Source organism: Cannabis sativa, chromosome 1 (genome assembly GCF_029168945.1).
Source record: "Cannabis sativa cultivar Pink pepper isolate KNU-18-1 chromosome 1, ASM2916894v1, whole genome shotgun sequence".
NCBI classification, from domain to species: domain Eukaryota; kingdom Viridiplantae; phylum Streptophyta; class Magnoliopsida; order Rosales; family Cannabaceae; genus Cannabis; species Cannabis sativa.
This window is the reverse complement of record NC_083601.1, coordinates 44,485,468-44,502,183: the sequence shown is the minus strand read 5'-3', so window position 1 is coordinate 44,502,183 and position 16,716 is coordinate 44,485,468.

The window sequence follows — 16,716 nt, the reverse complement described above, 5'->3', positions numbered from 1 at the left end:
CCCTCTGTTTTGTAAAAGTTACCAATTGGACCTTGTGTTTTGTTAAATGACAAAATGGACCCTGTATTTTCTAAAATGGTACAAATAGGACCCTGAATTGATTTTTTTGTCAAAATAAAGTTTAATTATAATCCGATCTAAAAGTGCTATGATAAAACTGTTTACATTTTTTGTATCTATCCGTATTAAGCATTGTCTTCAAGTTGGTTTTATTAAAAAAAAAAAGTTGTCAAAAATTAAGCTCAGGGTCCTATTTTTACTATTTTAGAAAATACAGGGTCCATTTTGTCATTTAACAAAACACAGGATCCAATCTGTAATTTTTGCAAAATACAGGATCTAAAATGGTATTTACCCAAAAAAAATATTCTCAAATGTATAAATGAAGAAATATTTTTTTTACAAGAGATAGAAAGAATGACTATTGACTACATTAGAAGAGTGAGTTTTTTTTTTTTTCTTTTTTTTTTCTTTTTTTTTTTTTATTATAGAAGGAGAATGAGTTGTTCAATTACTTGCTTATGATTTGTCACGGTCGAAATAGCAAAAACGTGGGTCCCCTAGAAGTCGGCACTTGGGTACATGGGTCCCTACAAATAATACGATGCAGATCTTGCCTTCCCAACTTAGTTATATTCTTCTCTCCAATTCTCAAAATATGATATTGATTCAACGGTCCTGATGGGTCCATCTCCAATTGTTTTCTACTAAAATATTTTAGTGGGGCCAGTCCCTCTATCTCTATTTTCTCAAACAACACTGGTAGATCCACCGTCCACGTCACTCTTTCACAATGCCAAATCAAATCTTTTTTTGGTTTATGTGGCAAACTCTACTCTCTTATGGTTGTGGGTCCCAATTAGAGGTAACAAAATGTGTCATTGTGTCGTGTTCATATTATATTTTATGACTTGTTTTTATATTTCGTGTCAGACGTATTAATTCAGTTTTTGACTCGTATTTAATTTTCTCAATTCTAACTTGACCCGTAAAAAATCGTGTCGTGTTCGTATTGACTGTGACCTGTTATGCTATTATTAAAGTTAAAATTATAAAGAAAAATTATAAATTTAGATTCTATTAAAAAATTTATGTACGTTTGTATATTATATAATTTGTTATATATATAATAAAAATTAAGTTAAAAACTTTTTAACTTAATATTAAATCACTAAATATATATTTTTATATAATAATATTAATAATAAGTTAAAGAAACCGTGTCAAACATATCAAACTCGTGTTAAGCAGGTCGTGTCGTATTTGACTCGTTTTTATTTCGTGTCAAGTCGTGTCGACCCATATCTAATTTTCTCGACTCTAACTCATAAAATTCATGTCATATTTGTGTTCGTGTGTTGTGTCGAAACATATTTTGCCACCCTTGATCCCAACATCTAACGATAAACAGTCATTAATAATTGAAAATCTTTTTTTCTATTTTGAGAAAGACACTAATTAGTATTAATTATAATTTCCTAATCAATCTTCATAATAATTTTTTTTTTTTTTTTTGCAGTATTAGTTATATTTATAATATTTTTTTGAACAAAGATTATGAATTTTATTCAATAACATTCAACCATTACAAATTTACAATATCCTTTATATCCTTTATGGTGATAGTCATCATAAGTACAATCTAACAAAGTATAAAGCAAAAATCTTATGAAATGCACCCATTAAGAACGAAACTTTTCAAAAATAGTTCAAGGTGATTTTTTAGCATTGTCATTATGTATATTTTTTTTTTAATAATAAGCGTATTTTCATAAAACAAAATAGTTAGACCTCATGGTCATTACAAAATAAGTTCTCCGGTAAGGAGAAAACCGAAATAGAGCCGTTCAAATGGTGGGTAAAAGCCCACTTAGCGACATTGTGGGCAATAAAATTACAGGATCTACTAACATTAATAAAATTACAACTAATAAACGAGGGAGAAGACTTAGAGCAAAAGGAGACATAGTTCTCAAGAGCCCAATGAGACTCCTTCCTATTGAGCGCATTGATGACTAGTCTCGAGTTACTCTCCACTATTACAAATTTGGATCCCATTTCTATATAAATTTTTAATAAATAAATATCATCAAATCAAATAAGTATAAAATTTTGAGGATTTCTTATATGTATTTTTTATTTGAATAGTGCTATAGTTATTCTATTATTATAATTTTTTAGTTAATTCTCGTGTTTAAAAAAATATACACTTGAATATTTTTTATTTTTTATTTTTTATGTCTTTGTTATAGTTATAATAATATTTTTATAAAATTTTAAAAAACAGTAAATAATTTATAGTATTAATATATGTTTAAATTTTTTTAAACAAACATAATAAACTGAAATATTATAAATTCTGTTTTCAGTACTTAAACTATTTATAATTTTTCAAAATTTTACAAAAATGAATATCATTTTGTTAGCATTCTTTTTTTTTTTAATGAAAATAATTTTTATTAGACAGAAACATCCGCTAATACAGAGGACTGAAGAGCAAGGGAAATATCACTCTCAGAAAAGAGACGACCTGACCAATAACAAGCACCACGTGTCATACAGTGCGCGGCTTTGTTAGCAGACCGTTTAATATGACTACTAGAAACATTACTTAAAGAATATAAAATAAATTGACAATCTTTAACAAATAAACCAAAAATAAAAGACATAGATACCGAACTAAGAATAATTTAATCAACTAAAATGCAGTCCCTCTAAAATGACATTTGTAATTAGCATTCTTTTTTTAATTTTGACATTGAGATGTTTTTTAATTCTTTATTTAAAATAACATATTAATATGTGTAAATAAATATTATTCAAGAAAGGAGGGTAGAATTGAAAATTAGCTTAAGTATAATGTGGGTGGTACTGGTAATAGTGGCGAAGCATATTACTTACTGCTTCCCACTTTTATGTTTTACTATTACTATTACTATTACTAACGCCTTTCTCTGAACAAAAATATCTACGAATCTTTTCTTTTTCCAAAAGAAATGGCCTCATCTTTAATATATAGCTTTTTGTCTAATATTAATCTTAACACTTAATTTTCTCTATCCAAAGATAATATTAAATGAAATTATTGTATTCCTATTAATTAAACATGCGCAATAATATTGTTGAGCATAAGATAAAATTAAATTTAAAGTTTAAAATGTGGTTATGTATAGTTTAGTGGTTTTGCATTTTTTTTTTCTTTACCAAAAGAAAGTCTCAAATTCAAATCTCTCCTCCTCAAAATTGAGAAAAAAAAAATTATGGTTCAATATTTGATTTTCTATAAATATACTTCATATTTTTCTTACCTTATAATCATCTCTTTCAAAGGTTAATAATTAGAAGGAAAAAAATTAAAGTTTTTATTCAGTAAAATTGATACGCAAATATACTAAATTGAATCAAATAATATAATGATAAAGTAGAGTATCGTTTCCACGAGAATTAATTATCAAATATTAATTAATTAATATTTTATTTCTATTTGATTAAATAAAAATATTGGAGAAAAGTAAATAAGACAAAATAATAATTAAAATTTAGAGAAATAACAAAAATTATTATGATCTCCAACTATCTTTTATTTTACTTTCTAATGTAATTAACCAATTTCTTTTCTTCCTATTTAATTGACAAATTGACTTAAGTAGCTCATAATCTGGGTAAGATTAACAAACCCAGTCTATATGACAAATTGAACTATTCTGAGTGTTTTAAATTGATCATTCTGTCAAGTTTTGTCACACGTAACAAAAATGATGATGACATGACTATTTAGCCAGTTGCCACGTCAACATAAAATTTAAAATTTTTAAAAAATAAAAATTATGTATTTTTAAAAAATCATTAAGCTAAAAATCAATTAATGATTAAAAATATTACATGTAATACTAAATTAATTTTTTTAAAAAAAATTAGTTACACATGTGGCATTGAAGTGGTAGCTGGTTAAGCAGTAACTGACCAATTCACAATACTGTAAATAGTTCATGGATCATTTTCAAAAACAAAAAAAAAAATAGTTATTTTTAACGAAGTAAAAAAACAACACAATAATATATAAGTTATAGTAATTTAAAAATAAAAATCCTAAATAGTCTTAATATTTTATTGAAATATTAATTAATTTTTTTTCTTCATAATTTTAAGATCAACTCTTGGTAAGGCTATAATCGATGGTGTGGACTTGAATTATTTGATAGTATTTTCTTTCATGAATATTTTTAATTTGTAATGAGTTTGTTAATTTATCTTTTAATCATTGTCGTAGACTCATTTATTGGCAAAACTAGTTTCATCCTCTTTCTATTGATACTCATTTCAGAATTAGGTGCTCATAATTAATGATATTATCTTTCCCACTTTCTTTGCCTTGAAGTGTCCTTGGTTTGGGATCTTCAGGCCAAGGTTTTTTTTTTTTTTAAAAAAAAATTAAAAAATTGAAAGATTTGTTCTTTTTGGTGTTGAATACTGTATTAACCAATTGAAACTTAAAAATGATTGCAAGTCACAAACATTTGGCAACTAGTAATTAGTCCCATTAAGGAAACATCTCTAACTTGATTAATCATTGTTAATCACGCAGTCAACGGTTAGATTAAGTAAAAGTGTTATAAAGAGACCCCATTTTTAGAAATTAATCATTTTGATTCACTTTAGAAATATCGTTATATATTTCCCTTCCTTCTTCCCCATCCTTGTCAGAATTTCTTTTTCCTTTTTTGATTGAAATTATCTTACATATATTTCATTTTTTTGCATGACGCATATATAAAGTTTTCATAGATCATGTATAATCATTGTGTTAATTGATTTGAGGGTATGAATGTAACATATGAATTTAGCCTTAATTAGATTGTTGTTATAAAAATATTTTGAGTTTTAATTAAAATAACTATATACTATAGTGGAATTTGCCATCTATAGATATTGGATACTATATGTGTCGGTGGAACTATATATGGTCCCCTCATCTCCGATTTCATTAAAAATTAATTGTATAGTATATGAAAAAATCCAAGGTGAGAGAGAAAGAACTAACTTCATTTGATTTATTGAATACATTTCCTTTTTGAATGGATGCTTATGTTTACAACAATATTATTATTAAGCTTATAATATAAAAATTAGTAAAAAATTCATACACCTCTATTTTGCACACTCTAATTACATACTATAATATAAGTAATGTTAGCTAGCTAGAGTCACACAAAAGTTATATATATTTTATCTATTTAGTTTTCATAATAAAGAATTGTATATGGAAATTACATATCATTTTTAATTACATAATTGAGATTAATTACACATTATTATATTTTGTGTGTAGATAATATAGTATGTGCAAATTAAGTGCATGTGCCGGATTTATATAATTAACTTCAGTTACATAATTAAATATAACGTGCTTCTACTTAAAAATATTTATAATTAGAATTAATTACACATGATAAAGAGTGTACAAATTAAATGTGTCTATATTTAATAATGTAAAAAGTTAATAAATTTTATATTTTAATTTAATAACTATTATAAAAATTAAGTATCAGTTAAAAATAATATAAAACCCTACTAATATCTATTAACAACACTTTATTCAACATAAATTCTTCCTATAATATTCAAATTCAATCATGCTCCAAACCCACTTCACCTACTACTATAGTTTATGATTATTTTATTTATATATTTCTTTAAGCATTTAATTTATTGTGAGATGATTTTCTTAATAAAATAAAATAAAATTCATGTTATATATAGTACTTAGTATACATATTATAGCACATAACATGCCAATGAACAATCCTAGACATATTGAGATTACAGCCTTGCAACAATCGAGTAGAGGCAGTACAAGAGAATAAGTGTAGGAACAAATACACACACATCTAACATAATATACAAATATATTTATATATATTTCTATATATATAAATTTGGAAAATGTTACACAATCTCACAAGTTGGTCTTGATTGTCAGGTTTGGTCTGCGCTTCAAACACATCTAGTTCAAAAAATTTAGAGGAAATTACACTCTATATCCTTTTTATATTGTCATCTTTTATTTTTATCCTCTTTTTTAAAGTCTATCATTTTTACTTTTTTTTTTAAACATTATACTAATTTTACCCCTGTCACTTCAAGATACTCTCCATGTGACTCTCTTATGTCAGGGTATTTTGGGTACAATACACATAAAAAGAGGTATGTTTCAAATAAATATAAAAGTAGAGGTAAATTTGATTAATTGATTAATAAAAGTGGTATTTTTCAACTTACCCCAAAAATCTAAAATAATTTCTTTAAAATTTATATATATTTATAATAATTTTTAAAAATATCACATATTTTTTTTTAATAAGATTTCTAAGAATTTTTTACAGTCTAATATGGTATCATCAGCCGAAAAAAATTTGAACAAATATCTACATTATCTTAAGATGATGTTAGAGAATTTTAGATTATGTGTAGAAACTTAATACTATTAAATACCAGAAGCTACTCATCCTACTACACTTTCTTAACCTTATTTCACATTTTAACATGAAGGTATGAATTTCCGTACTCCCCACCCGAAACTATATGTTTGGTGGGAGGGAGGGAGAGTAATATAGATGGAGAGATTAGAGAGGATGAGGAGTAAGAGGGATGGAGAGGATTGTTAATCTTTTTTGTATTGTTTGGTATTAAGTGTGAGGTGGGAAGGATGAAGAAAAAATTAATTAGTAAAATTACAATATCCTTTTAAAATAAAATTTTATTATTTTTTTAAGGGTAGCTATTGTATTTTGCAAAATATATTTTGTCTTTTTATACCATCCTTCCAAATTTGGAGGGATTAAATTTTGAAGGTTTAGAGGGAGAATGTCTCCCTCTATCTCTCCTCTCCCTCCTTTTCTCCCTCTTGCCAAACAAGTGATTTAGTCTCTCCTTCCATCGCTCTTCTTCCACCCCTCCACCCATCTCTCCTTCCTACCAAACATAAGTGATGGGCAATTGTGAGAGTAGTTGAAGAAAAGGACTAAAATGGAACATTTAAGTTCAAGTTTCAAGTACCCAGCACTTTGGATACACAATACCATATCTACACATTTATTTGGTGAGTTTCAATTCAATTGGCTACACCATTTTCATATGGAGAGTAATTTATTAGCACTGATTCTTGTTATTGTTAATTATTGTCTTTGTCAGTCCAAATTTGATTAATACGACGACTCTAGTCAATTTTCAGCTTAACAATAAACAGTTATGCGGCTTTAAGGTTCATCACTGTGATAGTCACCTATCACCCATCACCATATTTCCCCCTTTATGATCACTTTTTTTACTCTTTTTATAGTTCATAAAAAAATTCAGTTTCTTTGATAAATAATCTTTAGAAGCAATTTATTAAATATAAGTTTTAAAAATTAAGAGCATGTTTGTTTTGGTGTAATCAAAATTGGAATGAAATGGGGATTACAATTACAATATTTGGTTGGGCCTTTTAATTTTTTTAATCTTTTTACATTGTAATGAGTACCACTTGCATGAATTCTCATATTAGACTCATGAATAAGGATTACAATTATCAATACATTACAAAAAGATTTTTCTACCCTTCTCTCTCTTACCTCTCTATCAAATGTAGTTGACAATAAATAAAATGAGAACATTTTGGTCAATATATTAATTATTCAATTTTATTTTTGTAATAAACCAAATAAAAAAAATTAATTACAATGTTCATTACAAAATAAACCAAATAGTAATTCTATTACATTCTATTACTATTCCTATTAGCATTACAATTACATTCCAATAAACCAAACACCACGTAAATTTACATATACATAACATATCAAATGCTATAAAATAGTTTAAAAATAAAAATAAATTCTTCTTTTTTCATTCCAGAAGGGTTTTTTATTTTCTTTCTTTTTATTTTTTTTTTTCAAAAAGTCACATTTAATTTAATTAAATTGATTCTGAACGAGACAAATGGGCCAAGTCCATTAGCTATCTTTAAACCTTGTTTCGTAAGAGTGGGCCGAACTTTGATTTGGGCTTCTTTTGTCTAGCTCAAGTTATGGGCTGAGCCATGTATGGCATAGGTTTTTATTTGGAAATGTACATAATTTTTTTTTCGATGTGAAGGAAATATACATAAATTACTATTTGTATTTTTTTTTTATATTTTTTACGTTCAAAAGTTTTTTCTCTATATATTTTTAATCTTATAAAAACAATACAAAAATAACAAAACAAAAAATATATGAAAATAATAATAAAAAAATAACATCCAAACAACATAAAAAAAATAATATACAAATAACAAAAATCAACATCAAAATAAAAAAAGTATACCATAAAAATCTATCATAAAGTAGACAATTATACCTTAAAATCAGATTTAGAAAATTGTACAAACAAACATGACAATAGTAGCCTTTTATCACCATTATGAGTCTATAAATACCCCAATAATGTAAAACAAAGAGTCGAAAAACTCTCTATAATAAATACTCTCATAAATACAATAATTCGTGAATTGAAGCTCATTAATGCCTTCACTATGTAAAAATATTTTCTTCTAACATTCATTAATTACTTCATACAACTTTAATTATTAATTGTCGAAAATCTCGACCAACAAAAATTAAAATTAAAAAAACGATTAAAAAAAATCTCACCTATATGGTATAAATAAGGGCTTTTTTCATAAATGTACAACAAAAATAAAATAATTGCAAAAAATGTGCAAAAAAAAATTATTTTAAAAATTTATACATTTTGAAAACTTATTATATGAAACCATACATTTTTAATATGTTTATTAAACCTCAAAATAAATAATTTCGTAAAATTAATTAAACAGATTTATAAAAATAAACAAGTTAAATATTTTTTTATTAAAAGATAAATGTTTATTATCTATTTTAGTATGAATTATTATAATTTAATAAGATTTTTTTTAATAAAATACAATATCAAAATTATAAACATTAATGTATATAAATATAAATCAATACTTAAAATTACTAAAAATAAACATGACACGTAGAGTGATATAATAAACATATGTGAATATTATTATTTTGTTTATTAAAGTAGTATGTTTAATAAATAGAAAACAAAATAAACATATATATACAAAGTATTTTATATTATTATTATGTTTATTATAATTGTAAACATAAAAATAGACATAGTCAATTTATACTATACTAAAGTAAGTATATTTTCTTTCTATTGTTTCTATATATTGATTATTTTCTAATGAGTTAGTGAACGAGTTTTCTATTGAAGTATAATTCTTACAACAATAAATAAATAAACAAACATAACTTTATAAATTCCAAAAATTATTTAATTAAAAAAAATAAACACGACACAATTAATAAACAAAGAAAAAGATAAAGATAAACAATTTTTTTATATATATTATTTATTTTCTAAAAAATTACTAAAAAAATAAACATAACACACGTAAAGTGATATAATAAACTTATGTGAATATTATTATTTTGTTTATTAAATTAGTATGTTTAATTAATAGAAAATAAAATAAACACATATATAAAATATTTTATATTATTAGTATGTTTATTATAATTGTAAACATAAAAATAAACATAGCCAATAAACACATATATGTTATAAATATTAATAATTATGTAGATGTCCAAATCTTTTATTTATTACCATGAATTGTAATCAACATTCCTCTTTTCCTTAGTTTTCCTTTTCTCTTAGTTTCTTAATATCTCACTCTTGTATTTGTATAAATAGGGGTTCACCCCATTAGAATAAATAACTCAGAAATTCTCATTCACTTTCTCTTTCTCTCTTCATCTTCTTCTTCTTTCTTCTCTTCTACTTTATATTATTTTATATTATTGTATAACACGTTATCAGCACGAGTCTCTGTCCAAGCTTCAAGCATGAGTCTCTGCCTAAGACCCAATGTAAGTATTTTGTTAAAGTTCTTGAATTGTTTCAAAGTCACGATACACTAAATATATATTTATATATATACTCATCTGACTGAAATAATTTCAAGAATCATTTGGTTTCCTTTTTCTTTTTATCTATATATCTATATATTATATATGCATGTATATGTTTTTATATATTTATTATTAATTTCATATATATATTATGTTCTTATCATTCATAATATTTACAATATATGTGTGCCTATGATATGATAGAGAAAATCTATATAAATTATACATATATCCAAAAGATTATGTATTATCGATAAAATATTGCATATATCCTAAAGATTATGCATTATCGATAAAATATTGCATATATCCTAAAGATTATGCATCATCGATAAAATATTGCATATATCCTGAAGATTATGCATCATCGAAAAAAAAAAATTGTATATATCCTGAAGATTATGCATCCTCGATAAAATATTGCATATATCCTGATGATTATGCGTCCTCAATAAAATCTTGCATATATCCTGAAGATTATGCAAACGTAATATTCATTATATAGTTGATGGATATATAATGAAAGAGATGAATACATATTTATATATATGTTCTTGTATTCTTTGAGGACAATGAAAAGTAATCTAATATCGATATAGATTTTGACAAACATTTCCTGAAGTAAATGTTTTATATTTGTCAAAAAAAAAAAAATGATTGTATTTATGTGAATACAACTAATGAATCATTAAAAATGATTATTATTGATGCAATTTTATAGTGGGTTTTGAATATCCAAAAAGAATGTTAAGAAAATTGCATTGAAACATCAAAGTATAAGAATAACAATGAGCATGACTAATGTTATTTAAATACATGAGGCATGTATTTATTGTTCATCATTCCCTGCAGAGAATGATACGAATTGAAGTCAATTACTTTTAAAGATTCCTCGTATTAGTCATGTTATTATACATTGTTATTACTTGCAATGTTGGAAATTATTGAATCTGACATATATTAAAGATTAAATTTTGCATACATCTTGGAGACTATGCAAAAATTGCATTCATATATTCTTTAAAATATCGTAAAAGAAATTGTTGAATAATTTCTTATATTTTTATGGATGAACAAGTAATAAATTTTTAAGAAATTTATAATAATGTTCTACTTGTTCAACGTCATTCCCCGAAGTGAATGTAATGATTTTAGATAATCAATGACATTATTTACTACTCAAATATTTCCAGAAAAGTGGAAACAACCAAAAGATGAGATACCACACACAATCAAAGTGCATGAAATCTATATACCATGTGTGGAATTGAATAATAGTGGTCGCGTACTTGTAGTACAGACACACTTATAATCAAGATAAAAATATACTTGATTATTTAATAGAATGTGAATTGTGTACAAACTTATTGTACATTTAGAATATTTAAATATCATTCCCTAAAGAGAATGAATAGACATGAAATTCTATTTCAAAGAATATAGATTTCACATATATTGGCAATGCCAGAAGTAAATTAATATATACATATTTTATTATTTCTTGAAATCAATAGTTTCAAACTATTATTGGTACAGAATATGTATATATATAGTTACTATTTAATTCAGTTTGCATATTCCCAAAAGTGGATATATAATTTACTAATATTCGTTAGTGATCAAATATAATCAAAGTGATAAAGAATCACAAAATGATTATTTGAAAAGCTTCCTGAAGAAGTCTTACATACAATTGCTACTTTGAGTAGTAAAATGTCTTTGTATGTACCTAGATGTGTAACTTTTATCTAGTTAAGAAAGTGATAATAAATAACTTATTATATGTACTTGTTGTACATTTAAATATATAATATATCAAGTCATGATAATTAGACTGATGAATAGTCTATTAATAAATTAGACGACTTGTTAAAAAGATATCAGGAAAAATGAATGATATGTTATGGTTATATCTATTTGACCATTACAATAACATGATGAAGTTGTCATGTATTTCTTAAATTATACACATCATTGAATTGATGATAGTGATTCCTGAAGAAATATAAAGTTTGATAAACATAATAGTGACTCCTGAAGAGTGTATATGTTTTGGAGAATAATATAATTATATTATTCGTGTATATAAAAATGAAACTTGTAATGATTATGTTGTAATGAATTTACATTACATTTTGAAAGTTTCATTGAAATACAAATTATAGTGAACCTGAAGTTCATGAATTGAATTATTTTGACATGATCAATCATATGCAATAAATTGTCAAAGAATTTGACTAAATTTTGTTGAAGAACCAGAAGATTCTTCTCATTGTTAATTTATAAGGCTCAAAAGAAGAATGTGCATATATTTGCACATAGAAAATATTTAAATTATATTTCTCTAACAATCTTGAGCCATTATTAGATTTTTATTACATAGTTTCTTATCGATGTGATAAGATTATATGATCATGCATTTACAAAATGTGTAAATTTATGTATTTCTAATTATACATGTATGACTCATTCTTAAAAATGAATTAAGTTCATAAGGATTGAACTTGAAACTGAAGTTTATTGAACCTGAAGTTCAATATCATATAGTATATATGAGTTTAAACAAATATTGATTCATTGTGATATACTGAAATCCCTACAGGTATATTAATATTATTAGATATCACAATTTTTTAAAAATTCTCTCGATCAGGGGGAGAGAAGCAGTTGGGATCGATAATAATTTTTGAAAATGATCCTTGCACAAAGTATATAAGAACAATATAGTTCAAAATGATATATACCAACTGCAAATCAATATTATTCAAAGTTGAGATAGAATGAGTTGAAAACGCCTGAAGCGTAAATGAACAATATAGAAATTATTAGTAAATGTTCATTTGATTTGCCCTGAAATTGTTAAATCTAGAGGTACTCATGAAGATACCTTAAAGTTATAAAGTATTGATGATTTAAAAATGATAACCGTGATGAAAACGGTACTCTAGAAGAGACTCCCAAGAGAAGTTAGACATAACACATTTGATCATAATTGAATCCCTGAAGTGATTCTATATAGGTACCTATAAATGATAAACATATTTGAAAAATATGTAATTTAAAGAGATCTCTATAAGTTATGTCAATATGGGAGGAAATTATCATTTATTGAAATTTTTGTCGACAATAAATATTGAATGTTTGCATATGCAATAAACTAACATGAGATAGCAAGGATCATGGTATTAGATTTGTCGAGAATCATCGACATACATTTTAATTTTTGGCCAAAATATTATGACGCAATCCAGGCAAATTTACTCACATAAAGTGAAGTAAGACCTGTAGGGTGTGCAAATAAATATTTCTAATGAGAAATTTGCATATATGTATTTGTACATAATGAATTGTTGTACAAAGTTTGCATAGACATGAGATTGATTGAAGTAAGGCTTAAATATTGAGAAAATATAATCATGATTTGATTATAGCCTGAAATATATTTTATGAGGATTTATAAGCGTCACATAAATGTTGCAACAAAAGGTTATTTATTTGGAGCTCCTAGTGAGAATTTGAAATAAGCCTTATCTAAAAATTCTAGAAGAATTTAATACATGTCTTAAGTGATATTAATTCAAAGTTGCGCGCACTATATGACAAAGATCTTTGTATGAAATAAAGACATGTAAGTAAATTATTATTTGAAAAATACCTATGGATTGTCTATGCAATATAAATACGTAAATTATACGTTGTGATAGACTCTTGAAGAGTTCTTGATTAATTGATAAACAAACTTTTATTTCTTTTGTATTTCGAGAAATATTAATGTATAAAGTTTGTTCATTTGTATTGAAGTCCTGAAGTACTTCATATGTATCAAGAATTATAGATATATGATCATTTGATATGGAAATTAAGATCATAAAACAAGATGGAATAAATATATGGTCTTGGAGTACCATCATTGTTACAAATGAAAATTTATAGTACCATTAATGTGTTATGTTCATATCTACTTGAAATTTTAAATTTTCGTATGAACAAAGTTGTGTACACACATGAATGATACAATTAGTTGGATAAAGACTAATGTTCCACGAACCCCTCATCTATAATTTAGAAGTCCATACATACTCTGGAAGAGTTATAGAAAATATATGATCAAAGATTGTATATGATGATATTTTGAAAGTGATAACAATAATCTCATGAGATCTATTATCACCAAAAGAATTATGGATCATATGTGCATGAGGGGGAGACATATTTATGTTGCACTCTTTTTCCCTTAGTTCAGGTTTTGTCCCACTGGGTTTTCCTGGCAAGGTTTTTAATGAGGCAACTTACAAATAGTTATGAATATGAAATATATATTGTACTCTTTTTCCCTAGCTCAGATTTTGTCCCACTGGGTTTTTCTGGCAAGGTTTTTAACGAGGCAACTATAAATCATGTTAACATACTTGCATTTTATGAAGCAAGTAGAGAATGTGTGTGAGTGAGATCATTGACATAGCATATTTGGGAAACATATGGATTGCACTCAATAAAGAAGTATCAACCCAAGCAATTCTCTATGGATAATACTGCTTGCATCGTTCAACTAAAAGGAGGTACATTGAAGGAGATAGAGTTAGAACACATTTCACGAAATTCTTCTTTATACGCTTCAAGAAAATGCATATTGGTGTTCAACATATTCAATCAAGTGTCAATCTTACAAACTTATTCACAAAGTTATTACCAACATCAACATTTGAGAAGACGGCAGACAAGATCGAAATTCGTCGATTAGAAGATCTCCACAAATGCCTAAATGAGGGGGAGTTAGTTTACACTATACTCTTTTTCCTTTGATCAAGTTTTCAGCAAGATTTTTAATAAGGCAGTTATATTATGGACATCCAAGGGGAGTGTTATAAATATTAATAATTATGTAGATGTCCAAATCTTTTATTTATTACCATGAATTGTAATCAACATTCCTATTTTCCTTAGTTTCCCTTTTCTCTTAGTTTCTTAATATCTCACTCTTGTATTTGTATAAATAGGGGTTCACCCCATTAGAATAAATAACTCAGAAATTCTCATTCACTTTCTCTTTCTCTCTTCATCTTCTTCTTCTTTCTTCTCTTCTACTTTATATTATTTTATATTATTGTATAACAATATATAAAATGTTTTATATTATTAGTATATTTATTATAATTGTAAACATAAAAATAAACATAAATAATATTACCATATATATACTAATCAATAATTATTACCATATATATTATAAAAAAAATTGAAAAAAAGTTTTTAATTATATATAAAATTGTATGAGAAAATGATAATAAGTTTTTTTGCACATATTTTGTAATTAATTAAAATAATGTATACAAAATTGTAAAATGTCCAACTTATCCCAATGAGACTAGTTATCCAAACTTTTAAGGGGTAAGTTGAAAAATGCATCTTTTATTAATCAATTAACCAAATTAATTTCTAATTTTTTTTTAATTAAAACATACCTCTTCTTATATGTATTGTATCTAAAATGCCCTGACATAAGGGAGTCACATGTAGAGTATCTTGAAGTGAAAGGGGTAAAATTGGTACAATGTTTAAAAAAAGAAGTAAAAATAATAGACTTTAAAAAAGAGCGTAAAAATAAAAGAGTACAATATAAAAAAATTATAGAGTCTAATTTCCTCAACTTTTAACATGTCTAAACACTGAAAAATTAGCTTATCTAATCCAGCCAAATCCTCCGTACCAAACGGGTCTTAAGAGTTTTTTCGGTTGATCAAAATATTTATAGTTTAAATTTTTAAAAATAGATAATTAAAATGTATATTATATATTTAAATTATTCTGTAGTATATAAAATAAAATCATTTAGTAGCTTGTTATATAGCAACTCATTAGTTATTCCATTGATTTTATATAACAAATAACAAACATAAAATTAAATAAAGTGACATTATATGACTGACAACGAGATGAATATGCAGAATGAATTGAAAGAGAAAATTAATAAACCACGCTCCCCAAAGAATTCGGTACATTAAGGGATATGCTCTTTTTCTATTGAATTACACTTCCTTTCCCTCTCAAAAAAAAAAAAAAAAAGAAAAAAAGGTTTGCTTTTTTCTTGAATGTGATTCCAAACTTATAAAAATTGCTTGCTTTTTTCCACCCAAGAGAAAATGTTTCGAGACAGTTGTGTTGAATACAATCTTTGATTCTTTAATCGTACAAATGAAATAAGAATGGAACAAAATAATCTCATTTTTAGTTCATTTCATTTTTCAATAGTCTTCCCCGTGTCACCACTCAAGGCTTTGTTCTTTTCCTCCTAGCAAATTCACGTTGCTTGGTTTTAGAATAAAGCTATGAGTTCATTATTCTTTGAACAAAAAAACTGTTTATTAAGTAAAGACAGAAGAAAACATAAAATAAACTAAAACAATAAGGAAAAAAGAAAAGAAAAGTTTCAATAACTCTTTCTTTGCTTCCAAACTCATCATTTGAAAATAATAAAGCATTATTATTAGACACCAGTAATAATGTCCTATGAATAGTTAACGATATTTTTTAAAATTTATTACCAAGTTATATGAAACCCGATATTTATTTCATCAATAACTATATGATATCGAGGAAATATAGTTTTTAGTAATTCTCAAAATAATAATAATAATAACAATATAGTACCCCATCAGAAAACCAGGTGGGGTTAGAGACATAAGTTCAAAATCATTAGAAGTTGTAGAAAACAGTTAATTAATTTGAG